This window comes from Sycon ciliatum, chromosome 6 (genome assembly GCF_964019385.1).
Source record: "Sycon ciliatum chromosome 6, ocSycCili1.1, whole genome shotgun sequence".
NCBI lineage: Eukaryota > Metazoa > Porifera > Calcarea > Leucosolenida > Sycettidae > Sycon > Sycon ciliatum.
This window is the reverse complement of record NC_088648.1, coordinates 11,782,571-11,797,469: the sequence shown is the minus strand read 5'-3', so window position 1 is coordinate 11,797,469 and position 14,899 is coordinate 11,782,571. Positions and strand designations below refer to the sequence as shown.

At 45.8% G+C, this 14,899-nt stretch overlaps 1 long non-coding RNA gene across 1 annotated transcript; it reads left to right on the top strand.

Annotated features, from left to right (window-relative positions):
- The first annotated feature begins 410 nt into the window (after positions 1-410).
- On the top strand, positions 411-14,426 carry LOC135818841 (uncharacterized). The gene is made up of 4 exons (XR_010553783.1): positions 411-786; positions 8,930-9,219; positions 12,385-12,538; positions 14,378-14,426. It is a non-coding gene; the product is annotated as an uncharacterized LOC135818841 (long non-coding RNA).
- Positions 14,427-14,899: the final 473 nt, after the last annotated feature.

The following is a 14,899-nucleotide window of genomic DNA, read 5'->3' as shown; positions in this document are numbered from 1 at the left end:
TCAGCTCGGCAAACACACACTGTAAACGTGTACGGACTTCGAGCACCTGGGTCTACTAGTAGTAGTAGTAGTAGTAGTAGTAGTAGTAGTAGTAGTAGTAGTAGTAGTAGTAGTAGTAGTAGTAGTAGTAGTAGTAGTAGTAGTAGTAGTAGTAGTAGTAGTAGTAGTAGTAGTAGTAGTAGTAGTATCTAGAACCATGACTACGGTCTAGCGAGTAACAGTTAGTCCGACTCATCCGACATAGTCTGTCGATGCAGACTGTGATTTTGGTGTGAACTGGCTGCACTGCCTAGCGCCTCTGGATCGCTACTAGACGCTAGACCTTTCACGCCTTTGGCCTTGTACCTCGTGTGCTCATGTGCAACCTATCTCATCGCGGCCGCTAGCGCGCTGCTAGTAGGTCTACTGGAAGCGAGGGCTAGGGTAGGCGTAGAAAGGTCATAATCCACGTGTTCTGAGAACGCTACCAGCTGCACATGCATTCGCTGGCAAGCGAGGCTGCAGGCTTGCTGTTGACTGTGTTGACTGTGTTGACTGTGTTGTTGAGCTCCCTTCTTTACTTTAGTTTACTACTAGCACATGTACATGTAGTTGTTGTTTGCAAGGAGCGCATCATTTCCTTCTTCTCCTTTTTGTTTCGGAGGACAAGCCTTTACAGGGTGAAACAGATTTAAGCAAGCCTTGTAGTCCTATGCTTAGCACCGACGTTGTGCAGGAAACAGCAGATTTGGGGGAATTCTGCCCGTCATTTACTCGTTCCGCAACTAAAGCAGCGCAGCAAACAAGGTATATTATTGCTGTCCCTCTTCTTCCCCTTTTTGCATTCTGTGTAGGGAGTTATTGGGTGCTGCTAGAATTTACCTCCCACCATTTGTTGTGACTTGAAACTTAATTAACCCTTTAACGTTTGCCCCGTGCTTCAACTGGTATTATATTGCCGGTTCGACAAGCACACTTTCAAAATTCGCGCTCCACCGCATAGTTGTCCCCAGCGACCTGAAACTAAGCCACCTCGCAGCTAGGAAGCTACTGAACATGTAAATACCAAGCATAGCTGATGTTACCATTATTTTTAAATTTGCGCGAAGTGCAGCACTCAAATGTTCGGTCATGCGTGAAACCCGAAGCTGCGTTCGTCTCCCCCTAGCTAGGTCTACCCTATTCGTAAATTCCCCTTTCTTTTCCTCCTACTCCACGTGGCTCCAACTGCCTCCCAGTGTTAGACAAGCTCCAGATATGCCCCAATTCCGTACCCTCGTCAGACAGCACTTCAGTATCTCCCAGTAAACAAAGTCACAGTCACCACTTCCGCTGCATAGCTCGCTGAGCATCCCATTGCTCAGTGTAAGTTGCTAATCCCTTCCCACTTTGTGTACGTGCTCTTCATTTTCTTTTTTTCTCTTCTTCCGTGGTTGGTCTCACCCTCTCCTCAATTCAATTGGCTGTCTTGACATGCCACGAGGTGCAGAAATAAATAAATAAAATAAATAAAAATAAACGGCGGAGAAGAACTAAGCTGTTCTTGGACCATTTTTGCTGGACTTTAGAAATTTCTTGTCTCGTGCCTCGCTTCAAATAATCACTGGTGCTGCACTCAATTGTACTTATAGTGAAGAAGCTGTCTGGATAAGGACAGCTGACTCACACCTACGAAATTGTACTGGATACTCACGTGTCCACGAGCATGCCTTTCAGTTTCGTTCTGGCTATAACCCTGAACCTATTGATGGATATTTAGTTACAATGTATATCTGAAACGGTTACAGTTTTCAGGTTATCGGTTAAGCGGAACCTTAACGGTTAACCAAACGGCTATAACATACTATAAGAGACATAGTATGATACTGTACATGTCACCGGGTTACATGTACATGTAGTGATGTAGGACTATTGTACATGGGACCCAATGATGACCTCACGCAATGCTTAACGGGGGATGTTAAGCCTAAAATCGATTTTTCACCAGTTGTAGTCTTCGGGGTGCTGAGTCGAATGGTCGTGGTCCGAGGAAGCTGAGACGCTCCCTTCCTAATTTAATCCCAATCAAACTCGCGCATTTCCACCGAAACTGGGTGACTGCGCCCTACTACAGTCTGTTTCAAAAAGATTTGCAATCCTGGCGATCGCCCGCGGAGTTGGTGTCTTACCGTATGAGCACTCGAGCGCTGCCTGGAAAAACTCACTGTGAACTCGAAGAAATATTCCGCGCCAAAGCAGGAAAGATGACAACTCACGTTGATACAGTCATGTACGTCTGGTTTACAACAAACGAGTTCTTCCTCGTAATGGAGTCAATAAGGACATGTCGAAACGAAAGTGTTGTAAATGTTGACGAGCGGCATGTGTCCCTATTCGTTTTGTGACCAAAATAGTTTCTTTGAGCTGCGATGCAATTTACTCACCGTGTGACGGCAACGACACCGACACGGACTCATTCCCAAGGCCATGACTTGGCAAAGCTATCCGTGTGACTTCGACGACATTTTGAGAAAAGCAGACGCTTGTGAACGCTGATAGAAGACGGCGTTGACTGCTAAATTCAAATAAATTGGCGATCTTGAAATACTAAAATACATCTCAAAAAGCTACAGCACGATGACTTCCATATTCACTCACACCATTGCAGTGTTGTGGGTGTGTTCACATGGCGTGAGCCAGTCAAGTGTCAGTCAGTTTGGCAGGAAGCGCGAGCTCCAACAACAAGTCGTTTGGTGCAGCCATCTTCTTTGTCTTGTACCAGCTTGATCACCAAAACAATGAAAAAAAAGTTTGACTTGAGGATAGGTTGGGATTTGAACTCACAACTTCATGGTCAGCAGACAGCATTCATAACCACAAGGCCAAAAAGGAAGGGATAAATCGTGGGTTTTGATAAAAAATCGATACTGGCTTCCTGGGCAAATTGTAAACCATGGGAAAAGGCCGGAAACCTGGCCGAAATTCTAACTCCTTAGCGACTGGTCCAATTGTTCCGAAACCTTCACAGAACAATTTGCCGTGTCCTAACAAGCCATTCTATGTACTTTGTTGTCCAAATTTTCCTTATCTTCATACTTTTTAAGACCCAAACCTGATTGTAAATCTTTTTGAAACAGACTATAGATAGGGATTTGTATGCAAAATGTCACTAAAGGCGCCATTTCGTTCTTATAAAAGCACGGATGACCGCGATTGGCCCATATGTTGTAGTCTTTTGGACGCTGAGTCGACTGGTTTTGGTCTGAGAAAGCTGCGATGCAGCGTTCCTCCTTTATTCCCAATCGAACATGGCTGAACAAGCGTTCACGTGCTCCTGCGTGCCCAAGTCACCTGGTCACCGCCAGCAGGCGACAACTTTCACACCAAGGTTCAACTCGAGTGACAGGACTTCACCCAAAAAAGGTCAAACAGGCTGTAAGTTGTACCCTGCAGGTACGGTGACTGGTGTACGCAGGAGCACATGACCGCTTGTTCGCTTGTAGCAGCCTGGTCGTAAATTTCATATGGCATTCAATTGACCGTAACTTTGGTGTCTCTCAATGGATTTGAGTGAAAGTTTCACCACACACTCCTGCCACTATGCTGGCCCTCTGGACATGATTTAAAAGTTCTTGTGCCTCACTGACAGGCTTTCGAGGCCGGAAAAACTCAATTTGAATTCCAGCATAGTGCCACGGTGTGCGAGTCACCCAGGAGCCAAAAAAATGCATTTACAATTTTTTTCACATTTTCTTCCCCATTCTGTCCGTGCGCGGGATCCAAACCTAAAAAAGTCCAGAATCAGCCGTGGGTGGTGGGATAGGGCCCCTCAATGTGGCCCTGGAATCTGTCACAACGGCACAAGTGGGCGTTCTCTCACAGACTCCCACAGATCCAAGTCAATTTTTGATATTTTTTGGGTTTAGGGCGTGCTATGAGGTCGTACCTTTGATACAACATCCAGTGCTGGGACCTCCACAGCAAGCCATTTCCACAGCGCTTCAAACCAAATCCAGGATACTCTCGAAAATCGGCAAAGCCTACCACTCAAGTTCCACTACTGCCTATAGTCCATTTCAAAAAGATTAGCAATCAGGTTTTGGTCTTAAAAAGTATGAAGATAAGGGGATTTTGGACAACAAAGTACATAGAATGGCTTGTTAGGACACGGCAAATTGTTCTGTGAAGGTTTCGGAACAATTGGACCAACCGTTAAGGAGTTAGAATTTCGGCCAGGTTTCCGGCCTTTTCCCATGGTTTACAATTTGCCGTGGATGTCAGTATCGATTTTTTATCAAAACCCACGCTTTATCCTTTCCTTTTTGGCGTTGTGGTTATGAATGCTGTCTGCTGACCATGAAGTTGTGAGTTCAAATCCCAAACTATCTTCAAGTCAAACTTTTTTGTCATTGTTTTGGTGATCACGCTGGTACAAAAAGTACAAGCCAAAGAAGGTGGCTGCGCCAAACGACTTGTTTGTGTTGGAACTCGCGTTTCCTGCCAAACTTACTGACACTTGACTGGTTCACGCCATGTGAACACACCCACAACACTGAAACGGTGTGAGTGAACACGGAAGTCATTGCGCCGTAGCTACGTGTTGTTGAATACAACGGCACATCGATCGATCGATTTCTCTTTGAGAATTATTTTAGTATATCAAGATCGCCAATTTATTTGAATTTAGGAGTCAACGCCGTCTTCTATCAGCTTTCACAGGCGTCTGCTTTTCTCAAAATGTCGTCGAAGTCGCACGGATAGCTTTGCCAAGTCATGGCCTTGGGAATGAGTCTGTGTCGATGTCGTTTTCGTCACATCGTGAGAGCAAATTGCATCGCAGCTCAAAGAAATTGGGCACGAAGCGAATTGGGACCCATCCCGCTCGTCAACATTTACCACACTTTCGACATGTCCTCTCTGACTCCATATCGAGACGAGGAAGAACTCGTTTGTTGTAAACCAGACGTACATGTACCGACGTGAGTGAGTTGTCATTTTTCATGCTTTCGCGCGGATTATTTCTTCGAGTTCACAGTGAGTTTTTCCAGCCAGCTCTCAACCGCGCATATGGTAAGACGGCAAACTCCCCGGGCGATCGCCAGGATTGCTAATCTTTTTGAAACTGACTGTAGTACTGAATCCTACCTGACTTCTTGACACGACTCAAACTTGCCAAAAGTCACTAAATCAACGCCAACTACAATAATCAAGCCACATATCTGCAACGTCACGAGGGTGCTAGCAAAAGTCCTGCTGCCGTGCAGCCCAATACATGGCTAAAGCGTGATTTTTTGGACTTGGAGCAAAATTCTGCACACTTTCGCGTGTTTCCATGATACGACAAGTTGCGCACGGTCTGCTCACATTCAAATACTGTAAACCGGGAAACTTTCGCGAGCGGATAATTTTCGCGAGTTTCGCGATCACCGCCAAAACGCGAATTCGAATCGCCGCGAACTGAAGAATTTGAACGGAAGTAGTGCATCGCGTACTACGCTGGTCAGTACTACAGTCAGTGTACAAGACTGTCTGTAGCTGTGTGCATGCCTTGTCTATGTGACTGTACTATCATGTACATGACTGTGCTGAGCTGTTTCGCGGAAGGTGCGCGCGGAACTAGCTGTTCGTTCAGATCCGTCAAATGACATGACTGTTGTTGTTTGCCGGTTGAATCTGAAATTATCGCGGACAATCTTTCGTAACTTTGTCACTTCTTTCAAGTTCTTTGCCGAAGCTGGAGTTGTTCGTTTATGCTTTTACTGTTGTAAATTGTCAAAGAGTCATGTCGCTTTTTCAGTGGATCAGCTCTCAGAAGAAAGCATCTGGGTCAACCAATGCGCCTGTGCCTGCTTACTTACCGCCGGCGGAGAAAAGCAGCGCAACAGAGGCAGCCAACACTGCTGAAATGGAGGAGCTCGCTTCGACCGACAAGAAGCGAAAACTAGGCAGTTATCACCATTACTCTGACGAAGTCCGAGCTCGTATGGGGAGCCATGCCGCCGAGCATGGTAACAAATCGGCCGTGAGTAAGTTCACAAAGGAACTGGAGCATTCCGTGAACGAAAGCACCATCCGGAATTGCAAGCGCCTCTACCTGGGACGCTTGAAAGACTTGAAGAGTCCCGACTTGGTGACGACTCTCCCTCATGCAGCTGGGGGTCGCTCACTGATGCTTGGTGACCTGGACGGTGAAGTCGCTGAATACGTAAATGCTTTGCGACAAGCTGGTGGCTGCGTCAGCACAAGTATCATCATCGCTGGCGCGAAGGGAATCGTCGCGCACCGTAAAAAAAAGAACCACCTGAAAAGACCAAATCGCTAAAATTTCCCGTCGTTAACAGGGGCGTTTTTTCAAAACGCTAAAGTTGCACGCCGCAAAAGTTTCCCGGTTTACAGTACAGTGCTGCCAAAAGATGACAGCCTGCAACAAAAAAATCTTTCCTTGCAAGGGCACATTTCGGCCATAACTCTTGAACGACTGGTCAGATTGAGACCAAAATTTCAGAGATTTTGCAGCTATTCATGCTCTTTTAACTCAGGATGCAGCACTCGATATGAATTTACAAATTCATTTACAAATTCGATTTTTCAGGGATTTTACGACCAGGCTGCCCCCTTAAACAATCACCACAATAATGGATGCATATCATCACTTACTCAGTGTTCCAGAGCTGGTTCAAAAATAGTAATATTTTGTATGCTCCATTGGGCTTCGGACTTCACCATTACCTTGTCATTTATTCAACTCAAACTCATCATGAGCATATGCAAGCATCGTTAAGGGAGCAACCCCAGAGATAAGGGTGGTGCCCATCATGCATCATCCATTGTGCACAGCACTCACAGTGTATGCACCTATTCTGTATGTGTTATTAGCCGAGTATCAGGGCAATACCTATTCTGTGTACGTGTTATTAGCCGGGTATCAGGGCAATACCGATTCTGTACGTGTTATTAGCCGAGTATCAGGGCAATACCTATTCTGTATGTGTTATTAGCCGAGTATCAGGGCAATACCTATTCTGTATGTGTTATTAGCCGAGTATCAGGGCAATACCTATTCTGTATGTGTTATTAGCCGAGTATCAGGGCAATACCTATTCTGTATGTGTTATTAGCCGAGTATCAGGGCAATACCTATTCTGTATGTGTTATTAGCCGAGTATCAGGGCAAAGGCATAGTGGGTTGGTCTAAGACCATGATTGAGAAACAGAGGGTACCAGGTTCAAGCCCTGCTTGGAAGCGGAAGGAATTTTTCCAGCCGTGCTGCGACCCACAGTTATTTGAAAACTTGTGGCCTGGCACGAGGGTAACATGGATGCAGCTAATGGGATATCGGTCTTTGATCACTTGGTGGTGGGTCTGATCTACTCACCTCCCACCGTTTAGGCGCTGCATCTGCGCCTTTTATCCTAGAGGGTGGTGGCGTTCCCATGACGGATGCGGAAAACTGGGCTTCCAGCCGAGTTTCACGCGAACTGTGAAATTTATTTTTATCAGGGCAATACCTATTCTGTATGTGTTATTAGCCGAGTATCAGGGCAATACCGATTCTGTATGTGTTATTAGCCGAGTATCAGGGCAATACCTATTCTGTATGTGTTATTAGCCGAGTATCAGGGCAATACCGGCAGATATCGTAGCCGGTATTGCCCGTACTACGAGGCTAATCACACATTTATTACATGCATACTTCCCTAATTTGATGTACTCATCAACGTACACTGCCTTCACACGTGGAATTCGGGATCAGTACTACGAAAAACTACGAGGCACATGTATCCAACTGGCATTACATGCGCACCTATGTACTTCCCATGTTAGTTGATCCAATCACCGTACACTGTCATTCATATGGGCAAGAGTACATAACCTCCCAAGAGTACCCCCCCCCCCCCCCGTGATATCAAGAGTACATGCCCCCCCCCCCCCCCAGTCTACTGCCATGGAGTGCAGCTCAAGCAAGTGACATGTGCAAAGTACCTTGGAATACATTTGGGCCAGGATCTTTCTTGGAGGACTCAAGTTGATTCTATGGTCACCAAACTTGCCAGTAAAATTGGTATTCTGTTCCGAAATCGACACAATATTCCGCTGACTTGCCGAGAAACCTCTGTAAAGTGCCTAGTGTTGCCAGATTTTCTATATGCATCAAATTGTTTTTCTGCTGGCCTTTCCTTAACCCAGTTAGGTAGGCTTGAACGAATGCTAAAGCGAGCTTTGCGTTCAGTGTACGATACTGGTTTTTGTAGCCCATCAAGCCCTTTATTTGCGAGACTTGGTCTAGATCGTTTGGCATCCATGTATTGCAAGAAATTACTGTATCTGACGTGGCGCTGTTTGGAAGGCCGCTGTAGTGTCACATTAAGTCAAATGTTCCAGCGTTAAAAATTATGGTCTTGCAACGCGCAGCCTTGTATAACGCACTCTTAAGTTGCCCATGCTCAGAACTGCCTTTGCCCGTCATGGCACTTCCCTCCAATGTGCTAAGCTGTGGAATGATTTACACCCTCTAGCTCGCTGTGTGGATAACTCCGCCCGTTTTAAGAAACTGTTACCCCAATGCCTTGCGTTTTCACGCTAGTACTTATGACTTTCAGCTATGCAAAATGCGAACATGATCACCTATCCAATACCGGTAGTCTATTATATTAATTATTCATATCTTTTTGCATCTTTCCCTCGAGTGGGTCTATTGTTATTAGGCAATTGTCTGTTATAGTCACCACTATAAATAAGAATCCAAATAAAAATCCAATCCAATCCGTAGCGTTTCTAAACGACACTAAGCTTGACTTCGCGTTTCTGTGTTTTGAGCGAAACATACGCAAACTTCAAAATGCTAGCTAGATGTGAAGCGGAAACTGACTTCAGATCACACTGTTTCTTCTCTGCCACAAGATAGTCACTAAACACTTTCAGCCAATTCTTCGTTGAATTCTTTGTGTTTTTGTTTTCCTGTTCCCACAGCATCTTCTCAACATCTTGCTCGCTCACTCGCACAAATTGTGAGTTGACAGCTCGTTCACGGACACCATGTTCTGTCTCAACTCGAACGACGCTGGTAGCTTGAACTTGGTTGATTGGTTCACCGTCCAAGTCAGCTAGCATCTCGGTCAGGACATCCGGGTGTACGTCCAATATTTGAGACACATCGTCAGGAAGGTCAGACAGAAGTCCTTCTTCCTCAGCCATCGTCAGCGCTCCTTCACACCACAAGTAGCAATGAAACCATTTTGGTGGTGTGGTTTGCTTTATTGGTATGTGCAGTGGTGCAGAAGTGAAAGGACCCGGGGTGTGTGTGTGGGGGGGGGGGGGGGGGTGCGGAAGTGTACGCGTGTACGATTTGTATGTGTATGTGTACAGTGTGTATGGGGTCAAATGCCGGGCAATATCGTGTAATATTGGACCACCTGAGCGGGCTTGTATGGAGAAATATTGCCCGCTCTATCTGGTCGCTGATTGGTTGTAGACCTGGAAACGGTCACCTGACGTGTAATAAAACGGGAATACAGCGCAACAATTTACGTATATTATGTACAGTGTACATTGAAAAATAACTGATTAACCCTTACGCAAACAGTTAACCAGTGGGACCATTGTCATTAGGTTTAGGCCTGTTTTGGAACTCCACTCTAAATAAAGCCAAGCAACCAACAACAACAACCGCTCATTTTTTCTTAACAGTGACACAATCGGTTAACCTATGTTACCGTTTCACCCCTAGATATTCTCGCTGTTTGTTTGTAGGAAACTTTGCCTATTGTTCAACAAGTTGCAATGGATTATTTTGGCTTGAGGCTAAGCAGTGACACTTCCAGCATAAATATGTTGTGCACAGATTCTCCTAACGCAACTCCCCTAACAAAGCACGAGTTGCCCTAAATACCTTTGCTGTAGCCTAGGAATAAAATAATGGCGTACACGACGCGCCAAAACTGGCGCTGCATGTGACGGCACAGCCTTGTGCGGTAGAACCTCCGGTAAAACAACATGCATGCAACACATGTACAACCTCAAAAACAAAACAAAACAACATGCATGCAACACATGTAATGAATACAAGGTGTGTGATGACCTATGCTGTGCACATTATGCTGTGCACATGCACCAGTACTCATTTACTAACACTTGTTTGAAGGTGTTTCAGCTCGTGTTCTTATCGATTTCTTATTTTGGTCAATATCTAAAGAACGGAGGGTTTCTGGACCAACTGTCATAATGGGTGAATGAGGTTCAACTAAGGATAAAAGTAGCCAACTTTGAATGAAATCGGAAATTTGGCCATGTCAGGGGATAATTGGTCGTTACAGACATTACCCTTAAGGTGGCAGACTACCCAAAAATTCGCTGAAAAATCGAATTTGTAAATTCATATTGAGTGCTACGTCAGTTGAAAGAGCATGAATAGCTGCAAATTCTCTGAAAATTGTGTCCCGATCTGACCAGCCGTTCAAGAGTTATGGCCGAAAACGTGCCCTTGCAAGGAAAGATTTTTGTTGCACGCTGTCATTTGTTGGCAGCACTGTATTTGAATGTGAGCAGACCGTGCGCAACTTGTCGTATCATGGAAATACGCGAAAGTGTTCGCCTGCCGCCGTGCAGCCCAATAAGTGGTTTTTTAACGTGATTTTTGGACTTGGAGCAAAATTCTGCACACTTTGTTGGGAAACGAAAAAAGAAAAAAAGAAGAAAAGGTAAAATGGCACGGCCCGCCACTGTGTGCTCTGCTTGGTGCACTGTTGCAAGCAAAGTTTAGCAAGTATATTGCAATGCGGAGTACATGCATGTGTATGCAGTCAACTTCGCTAATAACGACTGCAGATACAGTCGAATGTCACTTATCCGGTCGCCAGTTATCCGAGCACGTCGGTTATCCGACAAGCCCGGGAGTGGTAATTTTATAACTCTCAACAGTAAAATTCTAAAAAATTAATAAAAAGAAACTTTTATTTTCGATTTTTTGTATATTATACGGTGTAATATGCATTTACTTGAAGTAGATGTGGTCAAGTATGCTAACATGTACATGTTTGTGTACATGGAATGTGCATGAATATATTTGGGTATTGTGTACATAAACTAGTGAAATCCAGCCATATATGCACATAAAAAATTGATATCAGTTATCCAACATATTCAGTTATCCAGCATGCCTGATTCCCGAAGTGGTCGAATAAGTGACATTCGACTGTATAACGACAATTCGCGAATAACGACAGAATGTTCATGCCCAGAGCAAAGTCCCATCCAACTGTAACACATACAATGAGACAGTTCGGGTATCACGACACTTCGCGAATAAGGACACTTTTCTGATGCCCCGCCGGGTGTCGCTATAAGCGAAGTTGACTGTACATATACTTTAGCCGCAGGTCCTTGGGGGTGTGTGCACGCACACTCATGTGTGTGGTGGCAAGTGCATGCATGTGGGTTAAAGGGGAAGCATACCCTAAAATCAAATTTTCACCAGTTGTAGTCTTCTGGGTGCTGAGTCGAATGATCTTGGTCCGAGGAAGCTGCGACGCTCCCTTCCTACTTGAATCTCAATCGAACTCGTGCACTTCCACCGAAACTGGGTGACTGCGCCCTACTAGATGGGGATTTGTATGCAAAATGTCACTAAAAGCGCCATTTCGTTCTTATAAAAGCCCGGATGACCGCGATTGGCCCATATGTTGTAGTCTTTTGGACGCTGAGTCGACTGGTTTTGGTCCGAAAAGGCTGCGATGCAGCGTTCCTCCGTTATTCCCAATCGAACATGGTTGAACAAGCGGTCACGTGCTCCACAGTGCCCAAATCACCTGGTCACCGCGCCAGCAGGCGACAAATAATTACTTTCACACCAAGGTTCAACTCGAGTTCAACTCGAGTGACAGGACTGCACCCAAAAAAGGTCAAACAGGCTAGTAAGTTGTACCCTGCAGGCACGGTGACCAGCTGACTGGTGTACGCAGGAGCACGTGACCACTTGTTCAACCATGTTCGATTGGGAATAAAGGAGGAACGCTGCATCGCAGCCTTTTCGGACCAAAACCAGTCGACTCAGCGTCCAAAAGACTACAACATATGGGCCAATGGCGGTCATCCGTGCTTTTACAAGAACGAAATGGCGCTTTTAGTGACATTTTGCATACAAATCCCCATCTAGTAGGGCGCAGTCACCCAGTTTCGGTGGAAGTGCGCGAGTTCGATTGGGAATAAAGGAGGAAGGGAGCGTCTCAGTTTCCTCGGACCAAGACCATTCGACTCAGCACCCCGAAGACTACAACTGGTGAACATTTGATTTTAGGGTATACTTCCCCTTTAACTTCTTCTTTCCATGAACCCATGAACTGTGCTCCCGGCCTGAGCAGCTAGAAACTCCATCAAATCACTGCGGCTATAGATCTATTTTTGGTTTCTTGTGTGTCTTTACCGTACAGCTGATCAGCTCAGTGAAGTCCCTAGAGCCATCAATGGGTACCCATTCTTTCCACCAACCAGTGGACGAACACGAGGACAAATCTTGCTGGGTATTCCCAGATAGGCTGATGTTCTCCTCCTCTTCATCCTGCGGCTAACATCTCTTCTTTCTAGGTAATGGTAATAGGAAAGTAAAACGATGGATTCTACATGATGCTGGTTGCCCTTTGAGGTTGCCAGGGCACCATGTTTGTAACGGCGTTCCCCTTTGCTGTTGCTGGGGCCGTGTTTGTATTGGTACGTTCCCAATGAAGTTGCAGGGCAGCATGTTTGTACAAGCGTTCCCATTTGATGTTGCCGGGACCGTCTTGTGTATTGGTGCATTCCCGATTAGGATAACGGGGAACCACGTTTTGTGACTGTATTTCCGTTTGCTGTTCCCGGAGCCGTGATTTGCATTGGTATGTTTCCATTGAAGTTCCTAGGAACCAAGTATGTAACAGGATTCCCATTTGCTGTTTCAGGGGCTATGTTAGTATTGGTGTGTTCCCATTGCCAGGGCACAACGTTTGTTGATTGTGCCTGTTTGAAGTTTCCAGGCCAATCATGTAACGTGCTCTCGTTTGCTGTTGCCGGGTGAAGTGTTTGTCAACCGTGCATGTTGCAAATTGCCATGCTGTGCTTAAAGGGGAAGTTAAGGCAAAAAATAAAATGTCACCAGTTGTAGTCTTCGGGGTGCTGAGTCGAATGGTCTTGGTCCGAGAAAGCTGAGACGCTCCCTTCCTACTTGAAACCCAATCGAACTCGCGCACTTCCACCGAAACTGGGTGACTGCGCCCTACTAGATGGGGATTTGTATGCAAAATGTCACTAAAAGCGCCATTTCGTTCTTATAAAAGCACGGATGACCGCGATTGGCCCATGTGTTGTAGTCTTTTGGACGCTGAGTCGACTGGTTTTGGTCCGAAAAGGCTGCTATGCAGCGTTCCTCCTTTATTCCCAATCGAACATGGTTGAACAAGTGGTCACGTGCTCCTGGGTGCCCAAATAACCTGGTCACCGCGCCAGCAGGCGACAACTTTCACACCAAGGTTCAACTCGAGTTCAACTCGAGTGACAGGACTACACCCAAAAAAGGTCAAACAGGCTAGTAAGTTGTACCCTGCAGGCACGGTGACCAGCTGACTGGTGTACGCAGGAGCACGTGACCACTTGTTCAACCATGTTCGATTGGGAATAAAGGAGGAACGCTGCATCGCAGCCTTTTCGGACCAAAACCAGTCGACTCGGCGTCCAAAAGACTACAACATATGGGCCAATCGCGGTCATCCGTGCTTTTATAAGAACGAAATGGCGCTTTTAGTGACGTTTTGCATACAAATCCCCATCTAGTAGGGCGCAGTCACCCAGTTTCGGTGGAAGTGCGCGAGTTCGATTGGGATTCAAGTAGGAAGGGAGCGTCTCAGCTTTCTCGGACCAAGACCATTCGACTCAGCACCCCGAAGACTACAACTGGTGAAATTTTAATTTTTGCCTTAACTTCCCCTTTAATTATAAGGCAATAAGAATTCCCAGCCATGCATTGTCTTGTGGCCAATGGATCTTGCTGGGCACCAGTAGAGTATTTGCATGCTAGCTTGATTTCTAAGCATGATAGCACCCTCGTCGCTGAACCTGGCATTTTGCTATCATTGGTGGTATTAAAAAGAGTGCTACATGAAAGAAAGACGTAAAAAAGGAAAATGGCAAGCCCAACAACTAGGTTCTCTGCTTGGTGTAGTGCGAGCAAAGTTTAGCAAGCGTATTGCAATGCGGAGTACATTGATGTGTATCCAATCATATACTTTGGCCGTAGGTCCTTGCGAGTGTGTGGTGGCAAGTGCACGCATGTGGGTTAACTTCTTCTTTCCATGAACCCATGAACTGTGCTCCCGGCCTGAGCAGCTACAAACTCCATCAAATCACTGCGGCTATAGATCTATTTTTGGTTTCTTATGTGTCTTTACCGTACAGCTGATCAGCTCAGTGACGTCCCCAGAGCCAACAGCGTACCCATTCTTTCCACCAACCAGTGGACGGACTCAGCTGATCAGCTCAGTGACGTCCCCAGAGCCAACAGCGTACCCATTCTTTCCACCAACCAGTGGACGGACTCATGAGGGCAAATCTTGCTGGGTATTCCCAGATAGGCTGATGTTCTCCTCCTCTTCATCCTGCGGCTAACATTACTTCTGTCAAGGTACTGATAATAGCGGAAAAACGTAATGGGTTCTATATGATGCTGGATACCATCCTAGTATATGAGCTTAGCTTTGGGAATGGTGCTATTGAAGATTGCTCCCTGCACTGCAAACAAATGTCTAGATGCAAGAAACTTTACCACAAGCCAATTTTTCATTTGGGTGCAGTCATGCTTAGTTTGAAGACAATGCCCAGGCGCGTAGCTAGCATGTAGCATGCTTAGTTTGAAGACAATGCCCAGGCGCGTAGCTAGCATGTAGCATGCTTAGTTTGAAGACAATGCCCAGGCGCGTA